Genomic DNA, 11,825 nt, shown 5'->3' on the forward strand with positions numbered 1-11,825 from the left:
CAGATGGAATTAGAGTTACCATATGACCCAGCAAGCCCCCACCCCCCTTACTGGGCAAGAAACAAACCAAGATCAGACATCTGTGCTCCAATGTTCATTGTGGCACAGTTCACAATTGCAAGGAATTGGAAACAACCCAAATTTCCATCACCTGACAATTGGATTAAAAAGCTGGGGTACCTCTACCAGCAGGGATCAACGATGTAATGTCACACCGGAAGTTCTTGGCGCCCCAGCATGGGTCTCTGGGCTTCCTGCCTCGGAAGCGCAGCAACCGGCACGCGGGAAGGTGAAGAGCTTCCCCAAGGATTACGCCTCCAAGTTGATCCACCTGACGGCTTTCCTGGGCTACAAGGCCGGAATGACCCACATTGTGCACGAGGTCGACAGACCAGGCTCCAAGGTGATCAAGAAGGAAGTGGTGGAGGCCGTGACCATCGTGGAGACCCCTCCCATGGTGGTGGTGGGCATCGTGGGCTATGTGGAGACACCTCGCGGCCTCCGGACCTTCAAGACGGTCTTTGCGGAACACATCAGTGACGATGAGTGCAAGCGGCGGTTCTACAAGAACTGGCACTAGTCGAAGAAGAAGGCTTTCACCAAGTACTGCAAGAAGTGGCAGGATGACAAGGGTAAGAAGCAGCTCGAGAAAGACTTTAGCAGCATGAAGAATTCCTGCCCGGTCATGCGCGCCATCACCCTCATCCAGACGCGCCTGCTCCCCCTGCGCCAGGAGAAGGCGCACCTGACGGAGATGCAGGTGAACGGGGGCTCCGTGGCTGAGAAGCTGGACTGGGCCCGAGAGAAGCTGGTGCCAGTGAACCAGGTGTTCGCGCAGGATGAAATGGTCGACATCAGGGTGGTGACCAAGGGCAAAGGCTACAAAGGGGTCACCAGTTGTTGGCACACCAAGAAGCTGCCCTGAAAGACCCACCGAGGGTTGCGCAAGGTAGCTTGTATCATGGCCTGGCATCCCGCCCGTGTGGCCTTCTCGATGGCCCGCGCTGGGCAGAAAGGCTACCACCACTGCACAGAGATCAACAAGAAGATCTATAAGATTTGCCAGGGCTACCTCGTCAAGGACGGCAAGCTTATCAAGAACAACGCCTCCACCGAGTATGATCTTTCTAACAAGAGCATCAATCCCCTGAGCGACTTTGTCCACTAAGGGGAAGTGATCAATGAGTTTGTCATTCTCAAGGGCTGCATGGTGGGCACCAAGAAGCGAGTGCTGGCTCTGCACAAGTCCCTGCTGGTGCAGACCAAGCGCCGTGCCCTGGAGAAGATCGACCTCAAGTTCATCGACACCACCCGCAAGTTGGGCCATGGCCGTTTCCAGACCGTGGAAGAGAAAAAAGCTTTCATGGGACCACTCAAGAAAGACCGGATTGCCAAGGAGGAAGGCGCATAACAGATGGTACAGCTGGTGGGATCAGAATAAAGACTTCTTTTTCAGTGGGGGGAAAAAAACTGTGGTACATACATACAATGGAGTACTACGCATCGCTAAAAAGTAGTGATGAACGTATGAAGCACATCACTGCATGGGAAGAACTGGAGGAAAACATGCTAAGCGAAGTAAACCAAGCGCAAAAGGACAAGTACACACTGTGTCCACGGAGGTAAGCTTTAAAAAAATGCAAAAGGGACATAGGGGAAAAGCTACTGTATGAACATTCCTGGGGTGAGGACCAGGTAATATGGCAGGGACCAGACCAAATTCAGGGATACACATGGTAGACAGATAAAAAGAGGCGGGCAAAGGAAAAGTAATAATAATAATAAATAAATGGGTAGCGGGGTCACAGGGCACTAACCCGCCCAAGGGTGCCACCGTGAACCCATATATCTCCGATCTGCCTGCCTCTGTGCCTTTGCCTGTGCTCACCCTTTCACTACTTGGCTCGGTCCTACACCTGTTCTTTTGTGTCTGGCTTATGTCATTACCAGCAGCCCTGCTGGCGTAGTGGTTACAAATTGGACTGTGATCTGTAAGACCTGCAGTTCAAGTCCACCAGCTGCGCCTTGTGAGAAAGATGAAGCTTTCTATGTCTGTAAAAGAGTTACCATCCCCGGAACCCATGGGGGCAGTTCCACTCTGCCCTTTCGTGTTACCATGAGTCAGAGTTGACTGGATGGCAGTGAGTTGGGAATTTTATTTATTTCATTCCCAGCATGTCTTTTCAAGGTTCATTTGTGACCTGACATTTATCCCCCTATTTTAATGAAAGGACACCACTCCGTTCTAGAACTCGAACTCACTGACTTGGTCCATCCATCTGTCCACGGACTCAAAGGCGGCTTCCACCTTTGGCTGTCGTAACTATAATGCAGTGATGTCCATAATTTAAAAGAAAACATTTTTACATGATGTTTTTAGGGGACACAGTGAGACCAGAGCATTTGTCCCTGCCGATGAAGGGACTGGAGGTCAATCCTTTTTTTTTCCTTCTTTTTTAAGTGTCTCTATTCCCATCTACAAAAGATGGGCCCCACTCAGGACTGTATATGGTTTCTCTCCTTGAAGCAAAATAATCCATTGTTGTGCCCATTACATAGAGGGGGGAACGAAGCTTACAAGCTAGTGCCCAGAACCTACAGCCAAAAGGCTGGTGGCTGGAGGAGGTCTGTGTGCCCACTGTGGCTGCAGGAGGGACAGAGGGGCCTGCAGGGGGGCCACTCGGCCTCAGAGACCTTATAGGCGAGGCTACAGGAACTGCAGCAGCTCTGGGGCGAGCTGGGGGCCAACTGTAGGAGGAAAGAGGCCACGCTCCAGGAGACCTGCAAGGTGGGACTGTGCACGCCCTGGGCCAGGTTGGATGGGACCCCAGGTTGCCCAGTGCCCACTGCTCAACCCACGTCCTGCCCTAGGCCCTGCATACGGGAAAGCATCTGGGAGCTGTAGAGCTGGCTGCATCCTGTGGAGGGGGAGCTGCAAGTCCCTGGCAATGGATAGGACTGTCCTGTGGTGGATGAACCCCAACTGTGGGCAAACAAGTCTCGTTTAAACACCAGCTCTGTCTCCTCTAAGGGCCCGTGTACAACTGCGACAACACAACTTTGGGTCCTGCTGGGTCCCCATTAGCATCTGGGAGGAAGGCTATTTTATTACAGAGAATCCTACCTTTGTCCCTTGGTGTTAATTGCAGACTCACTGGGTGACGGATTGTATCTGACACGCACCACGTTTGCCGCAGCAAACACCAACACTTTGTCAAACTCTGTTTGGTATTGCTCCATCACTCCATTATTCTCCCTAATGACAAAAATAATTAACACATTCATAGAAAAGCACAGGATGAGCAAAGCTTTAATTTATGCATCTAGCTCAGGGTCATCCCCCTTATCAATATATGACAATCTAATGAGGCTTAATTAAAAAGTAGCAGTGAAGCAATTTAGGAAACTGAGGGATTGTCACGAGTCCTGGTTGTGACAGCATGTTTTGTGCACCATGGAAGATAACAGATTTGTCTTCTGTGGTATCTCATATCCATCATCCCCAAACTACCTGCTCTTAGGGGTAGAGAGAGCGAGCTTGTCTTTGAAAAAAGTGCCTGGGTTAGGTAGCTGCTCACAGGATGGCAGGTGTAATGTATTATGAGAACTTAACAAGGCTCTGAGAAGATGGCTATTGGAAGGTCTGGCTGGAGGGCAAGGTCATGGCCCTGAAGGATTAAGGATCCAGAAGTCAAGTCAGAACTGGATGCCAGAGACTTTCTCAATCCAGCCATCTTTGCCCCTCCCCTAAGGCCAATACATTTCTAAGGGTTATGGATTCTACTTCAGAATCTTTCTCAAACCCAGGGCCCTCTTCACCATTATTGTCTAGACCTGGTCACCTCTTGCCTTATAAATAAAAATATGGGTTTATTGTAAGTCTGGGTCTGCTAGGTTTCTCGGTGGGAAATGTCTCGGTCCTTGGCTACACACTGGAAAGAAATTCACACCAAAGCCTGGTTTGTAATCCGAGTGGGTTTATATACATGAGAGAAGAAGGTTCCGGCGTTACACTAAACTGAACACGGGCACTGTCATGACACTGCACACGCAGCCCTGCTGAGTGGAAGGCAGAGAAGCAGCTGAAGGGAAGGGGCGGTGGTCTCCAGATTCCAGCCTTTTAAGAGCTTTCAGCTGGGAGGCGTCAATTAAGCTCTCCTGGCTTGGGCATAGTCCATATTGGCTTCCAACCTCCCGTAGGGGGCCCCCTAAGCATGGAGAGGAACAACCCCTTGTCTTGCTACCTAACCGGTCTACATTCCTGCATGGCTACATTGAGATGGAACTAGCCCCTTTAGACAGCCTGTGTGGTTCACCAGGAGACACGGGCCCCAGTGTTCCCTGTGACCACCTTAAACCTTAAACTACTGTTGGAGTTTATATTACCTGTGTGGGTCTGTGGGCATGGGACGTTTCCATGCCAGAGACCTGATGTTACACAAATAGGCATCCAGAACAGAACACATACAGGCTCTAATAAGACGCTCAGGTGCTTCTCGCTAGGATGAGAATTTAACGAAGTGTGTGAGCAGTTCAGATCTTGTAAGGGAGAACAGGTCAGTAGGGTATCCAGAGAAGAGAACAAAGGTCAGGGGAAACGGAGGGGCCCACAGACATCTGTGCTCTATGTTTGGCCACAAGACAAGAAACCGGGTCTCCTTGCAAAAGAAAGCAGAACAGCAAGTCCCTCAGAACTACGACATTTTTAAACATGACCTATACAACACTCAGCTCTGGGAGGCACCTTGGAAAACCATAAAAGCCCTAAAAGAGGGGCAAGGAGGAAGCCCAAGTCTTTGATTTTCCCTGCTGTGCTTTCAGTGTTGAAATGTCTGTGCACGGAGCCTTTGAAATTTCAGAATCAGAGAGTGGATTCACAAGCCAAGCTCCTGCTTTATTCTTCAATGCATTTTGGCCCAGCTTCTCCTTGGTGAGACATGTAACAGAAATTCTGGACTTAGGAGCCACTTGGTCCTTGGGCACTAGGAGATTTCAGTGGAATCTGAAACAGGGCTCTAACCACCAGCTGGTCTGGCCTAGGAAGCCCAAGTACTCAGTCTCCCAAATAAAAACCTCCCGTTGCTCTTCATCTGCCTCCACTTTGTTCAGCTTTAGTTGTCCGTGGAAGCGATTGGCACCCATCTGATGCTTCGGAACCCAGAAAGGAGTAAGGTAAAACTGGGATTCAAATGAAACAGACTTAAGGAGAACCATAGCCAAGTTGTGCCCAGGGCTCCTCGCAGCATTTGTCACCTTCATTTCCCTCTTCGGACTCAGACGTGGCAAGGTTCAGAAACAAGCTTTACCAGAAAGAACAGCTGTGAACCCAGCCTGCTTCCAAGTGAGAAAAAGCCCTTTACACATGAGTTACTGAGGTCAGCCCAGCCCTGTGCATCCCCACCCCTCCCAGAGTCCCTGGCTCTCTGGCGAAGCATTAAAGCAAGTGGAAGCAGAGATTTGCTCAGAATAAAAAATCATTTTTCACAATAGCACGGCACGTTCTGGATGGCAATCACGGCTGCACAAACCATATCCGTCCTCCAGTCATAATGTTGGCGCCTCAGTGACCACGCACATACATTGTGTGGCGAGACTCAGAGCCTATTCCATTTGTGGTCAATTGTTTCCTCCCTCTCCATACTTTGCACATAGGAGACATGCTCTCTGGAGGTGGTTGAGGCTTCTCTTGTCACCAATAATCATCTCCTACGCCTTCCTTTACAGTCACTAATTTGATGTGTTCACTCAAAGAAATGCCAATAATACGAGGTTTCAGAGGAGAGCTCCTAGAGCTCCCCCAGACAACAAGGAGGCCGAGTGTCACCGTCATTATCCTGAGCTGGGAGGGGGCACTAGTGTTCCAGAAGCAGGGAATCTGTCACTGCCTGCCCACCGCACAGACAGAGCAGGTGCTGGTTATAATTGCCTCTAGACGTCCTGCCATGCTGAGTTGAAAGTCAAACCCATAAACGCTGCCTGAATACAATAAAACTGGAGTACACAGACATTTCTGCATCATTGCTGGGTGAAAATATACTGAGTGGAGTTGGATGAGATGGCAGCAAGTGCCTAAGGAGGGGATGCTGTGGGAACACCAACAAGATGACTGTCAGTCGCCGTTTCCTCCTCTCGTCTGCTTTCCCCCCCCCCCTATCTTTCAGGACCAAAAGACATGACAAATTTGTAAGGAAACAAATTTGTTCATTTTTAGAGGAGTCTCCCACCCCACCCCACCGCACCCCCATCCACCTCTGGCATCTTTGAGCAAGTCAGTAGAACTTTTTTTTTTTTAAACCTGGCTTCTACTATGGCAATTTCCGGAGTTGCTATGTGGCTGTGTTTAAAAGTCGCCTTTGGGATCCAGAGCACAATCCTTGTCACAAAGGCATTCTCCCAGTCCCAAATAGCAATGCGACCTCATTTCAGAAGGTTGTTCTTGTTTCTGTAGACCCAGAAAGGAGTTCAAGCTGTTGATCTTGACCGTGGTTGTCGAGTCAGCTTCTCATGGGCACCTCATGGGAAGCAGAGCAAACTATGCCAGTCTGTGCTATCACCAGGGCTGGGAGGGGAAGCCAACCGTGGTGGGCCATAGGTCGATGTGTGGATGGAGATAATCAGGTCTTTCGTCCTTATTCTATTTCAGTCTGGAAACATCACTGAAGCCTGCTCAGTGTCATAGCAACACACAAACTTTCACTGACAGTCTGGGGCATATTGGCTGCAAATCGAACCCGGGACTTCCCGGTGAAAGACGATGAGAGATCTACCACTGAAGCACCGTGGCCCTCACCTCAAACCAGGGCAGTCATTTCCCACAAATCTACCAGAGTTCAAACCAGACCACAATGCAGGATGACTGAGATTGCCACCAGAATCTGATACTGATGCAGAAAAAAACCTAACTACCATTTTATTGACTCCCACTCATACTGGCCCAATAGGACAAAGAACTGCCCCTTTGGGGTTTTGAGACTTTAAATCCTTACAGTAGCGGTTCTCCACCTGTGGGTCGGCACCCCTCTGGGGATCAATTAACCCTTTCACAGGGGTCAACCAATTCATAACAATAGCAAAATTACAGTTATGAAGTAGCAATGAAAATAATTTTATGGTTGCAGGTGACCACAACATGAACTGTATTAAAGGGTGGGGGCATTATGAAGGTTGAGAACCACTGCCTTACAGAAATAGACAATCTCATTTTTCTCCCACGGACGGGCTAGTCAGTTCAAATCCCCGACCTTGCGATTAGCAGCTTAATGCACAGTCCACTACACCACCTGGGCTCCTAATGCTATAATAAAAGATACTATTGTTAGATCTCTCCTGGGAGAGATATACCTCAGGCCTTGGCTTCGCCCGAGAAAGAATTCACTTCGAAGCCTGGATTGTGATCCAAGTGAGTTTCTTGAGAGAAGAAGTTTCAGGTTTACACAGGCACCTCAGGGCCACTCACGGGGCACAGCCTACCTAGAAGCTGCTGGAGAGAAAGTCACTCAGTGGGCTCTGGGATCCTGCCTTTTTTCTTTTTTAAAAAATCGTTTTATTAGGGGCTCATACAACTCTTATCACAATCCATATATACATCAATTGTGTAAAGCACATTTGTACATTCATTGCCCTCGTTATTCTCAAAACATTTGCTCTCCACTTAAGCCCCTGGCATCAAGTCCTCATTTTTCCCCTCCCTCCCCGCTCCCCCATCCATCAAGAAACCTTGATAATTTGTGAGTGGTGATACTGAGAGGGTTGTGGGAGGGTGGATTGGAAAGAGGGAACTGATTACAAGTATCTACATGTGACCTCCTCCCTGGGGGACGGACAAAAGAAAAGTTGGCGAAGGGAGACATCGGAGCGGTCAAGATCCTGCCTTTTCAATTCCTCCATAGGGAGGCATGGTTAATGGTCATGGTCAACCCCAATGGCTGGATTGAATTCACCTGGCCCAGATGGGCCAATCCAGGTGTAATGCCCACCTAGGTGTACCACCCCTTCCTGGCCGGAAGTTTGAACCTGAGCATATGTAATGGATGACCCAGTCCCTATGCTAAACCACCTAATAGTATTTGCAAGATGCCAAGCACCGTTCTAAGCTTTTTGTCTATAATAATTCAATTATTCCACTTAACAAGCCTATGTGTGGACGCTATTCTGGCCTCATTTTACAGATGAAAAATCAGTGGCACAGGATGATAAAGTCATGAGCCTAGGACCACACAGTGAGGAAGTGGGAAGGAGAGATTTGGACCCAGGCTGCAGAGCCCATGCCTTGGGTGCCTACAGCTGCCATGTAGGACACAGAAAAGCATGGAGGAGACTCGGTGTAAGACATTAGGGAGTTGGGAGGACTGTAGCATGAATGTATGTGCTATGACTTCATGAGAGTAGCTGCTACTCAGATCCAGAAGAGAACACAAGCCTTTTGCAAAAATTATTTTTGCCAAGAGGGGGTGGAAAACTGCATCTTGTGCGAAATCCCCCCAACCTGCACATGTGCATAGCTATTTCAGAAGGTTCTAAACAATGTGTGCTGTGCGGGAAACCAAACTGGGCTCAGGGGGAGCTGGTCTGTGGGTTATGTTAGCCAGAAAGTGAGCAGTTTGAACTCACCAGCCCCCACTCCAAGTGAGAAAGAGGAGGCTTTCTGCTCCCATGGACATACAGTCTTCGAAGTGGCAGGGAGCATTTCCATGCGTCCTATGATTAGGATCTCAGAGGGTGAGGGTGGAGTTGGTTGAGACCTGTCTTCTGGGCATTTCCCAGAAGGGCTTCCTGCAGTGGCTCTGCCTTCAGGAATGTCTGACGACCTTGAGGGCAGCAAAGTCCTAAACACACTCGGGCAGTGGTTCTCAACCTTCCTAACACAGGTCCTCTTGTTGTGGTGATGCCCCCCTTTCCCAACCATTAAATGATTTTCTTGCTACTTCATCACTGTAATTTTGCTACAGTTATGAATTGGCTGAGCCCTGTGAAAGGGTCATATGACTCCAAAAGGAGTCGCAACCCACAGGTTGAGAACCACTGCACTAAGGGTTCCCCTCCCAGGCAGCCCTACCAGTGTCTGGTGTGCATAGTTCTGTGAGGTGAGAGAAATGGACTTAGTGTCTGCTTCTGGTGACAGTTGATGTGGGTGGGCTTTCTCCCTATGTCAAATCCCTCTCGAGCCATTTGTCACCACAACAGAGGGAGCCATGCACAAAAAAGCAAGAAGAGGATGCAGCACAGCAGGACAGCAAGCAGAACAAAGATTGAATAAGCACAATTCACCTCAATCATGAATCGGGTGCCCTTGAGATGTGAGGAAGACCCCAGTCTAGTGACATTAGATCAGGTTTAGGGATTGAGTGAAGGGACCCCTCTTGGCTCCCCTGAGCCCCTATTTTGCTTTCCCATTGACCCTGACTCTTGCATCGTGATTGGTCCTTATTCCAGCATGATGGTTGGTTTCATAACCACGGCATATGGGAATGTGTTAGTCGATAGGTTATACAGGCACAGCCTCTGGAATGGGTAAGTGAGGAGGTGATTTGGGCTCGCTCATGCAGACCTCTAGTTGTCCTCGACATGACTGGTAGAATGGATCATGTGAAGTGCTTTGAGATCGGCGCAGAGATCTGATAGGTCATGCAGACTTCTAGCTGATCCTGGCAGTACCCTATTTTAAGGAAACAGAATGTTTGGCGTTTAAGTCTTATTTGAGCTTAAATTTTGAGCAATAGGCTGTGGCTCACAGTGAGAGTCTATGTGGAGACCCTAAATCCATTTTGAGGGGCCACAGATTCAGCCGCCATTAAGTTCTTTCCTACTGCTGACTGGCAGTGGAAAGCTTGTCCCTCAGGCAGTGTGCTTGCGTCCACTCCCAGGGCCAGACTCAACGATATACGGTAGTGTGCACATCCCAATGAAGGTCCCGCTCATGCTCTCACAGGCCCTCCTGAAACTCCATGAATTGATCTGTCTTCAGTCACCATTTTGTGACAAAGTTGTTTGTTTTCTATGTCTTATTTAAGTTTTCAGGAGCCCAGGTGGTAATGCTGGATAGTGTTGGACTATCAAGAGCAAGGTCGCTGGTTCAAGCCACTAGTCATTCCACAGGAAAAAGATGAGGTTAATGCTTCCTGTAAAGGTAGCAACTTCAGGATCCCTACACAGAGTCACTATGAGCCAGAGTCAGCAGGACAGTATGGGTGTCATTTTATTTAAGTAACTGTGGCTGTGGGTCCTTCTGACACCATTGTGGCCTCATGCGGATGCTCTCCTTCATCCAAAACAGCAGTTTGTGCCTTTTTCTTGTGTAAAACTTAGCAAAGGAGTTCCTAATAACATATAGTTGAATTGGGAGTCTTTTCCCCCTAAAAACAAAGTAAATACATAAATAGAAATGAGACTATGGTGCTAATAACCAGTTGGAGAGTTGAGAGAGCAGAACTCTCAATCCTGATAGAAACCCATTGTGACTGAGCACTTGCTCAAGGTCATCCACAGCCTATGAGGTTGAGCCTATATGTTGGGGAGTAATTGTGTACATAAAGTTAACAATTTATCTTTCTAAAGATTCTGTCTAAAACTTACTTTAAATAATAAGTTTTCCCCTGGGCTAGGTAAAGTTCAGGAGGTTTAACACCCTAGTATCCACCCCCTCTCAGCATTCATCATGTTAGGCCAGAGGAGGCAAATCACACCCACTACCCAGGGAGCACTACTTCCAAAAGCACATTGCCTGTTCCGGGGCAGAGGGGAGGTACCCGGACCAGAATAGCTGACAGAGTGGAACCAGAGAGCTCAGGCCCCAGCTTCCCGAGGGAGCAGCTGTGATGGTTCACTTCTGGATGAATATGTTTAAGCAAAGGCCAAGGGCATGACTTGGGCAGCACGAAAACCAGATGTGCAGAGGTTGTTCACTGCATTCCAGAAGTTCACACACTCTCCGGAGGCTCCTTGGCTCAATGGCAGGAAGTCATTGGTGGCTTCCACCTTCAATCCCAAAAGGTCACTGCCGTCCAGTGGATTCCAACCACAGTGACCCTATATGGAGTGTTCAAGACTGTAAATCTTCATGGGAGCCAGCAGTCTCATTGTCCCCCTTGGGACAGGGAGCTAGCAGCCCATTTTGCCACCAGGGCTCCTTCCTCTCTAATTCTGGATCCAGTCACTCCGAATATCCTGCCCTGCCCTTGTCTATGCTTCTTAAATGCGTTCCACGCTGCTTATGTTAGTCTGGGTGCATTCGAGAAACAAATCCACAGAAACACGTATGTATAAGAGAGTTGTATGTAAAGGGTGAGTGCACATCAAGAAAACATGCTCGCATGTGCTTATGCACCCGCTTTTTCTTCAGCGATCATGTCGGTGTAGGCTGGTGTGCTTTTTCCATGTGGGCTTTGTTGTTTCTTAGCTAGATGGCCCCCTGTTTATCTTCCAGCCTTTAAGACCCCAGACGCTATATCCTTTGATAGCCGGGCACCATGGTGCTTAACTACTACACCACCAGGGTTCATTAGCATGTGACTTATCTCCTGTCATTCACACTAGATACTCAAAATAGCAGGAGACCAGGTTTCTCCTTTGTGGCCACACCAGGTACTGACAGAACCAAGAACAGAGACACAGTTATATATCTTGACTATCATTTGCATATTATATGCCAGGAATCCCTAGGAAGTGTCTTGGAATTGTTCTACTCTGGTTCAAATTTCACACACCCTCCCAGTTTCCATACTGACTCTGCCAAAACCCTAGTAATTGATTTGCACCACCTATCAACTTGGAGAAAACACCCTATGCCAGATATAGAAGTGGACATACTTGGTACCCAGAAAACCTGT

The 11,825-nt window shown here is 48.6% G+C and overlaps 1 pseudogene; it reads left to right on the forward strand.

Moving 5' to 3' along the window:
* The first annotated feature begins 206 nt into the window (after window positions 1-206).
* Window positions 207-1,411, forward strand: LOC142437483 (large ribosomal subunit protein uL3 pseudogene; annotated as a pseudogene).
* Window positions 1,412-11,825: the final 10,414 nt, after the last annotated feature.

This window comes from Tenrec ecaudatus, chromosome 1, assembly GCF_050624435.1.
Source record: "Tenrec ecaudatus isolate mTenEca1 chromosome 1, mTenEca1.hap1, whole genome shotgun sequence".
NCBI classification, from domain to species: Eukaryota; Metazoa; Chordata; class Mammalia; order Afrosoricida; family Tenrecidae; genus Tenrec; species Tenrec ecaudatus.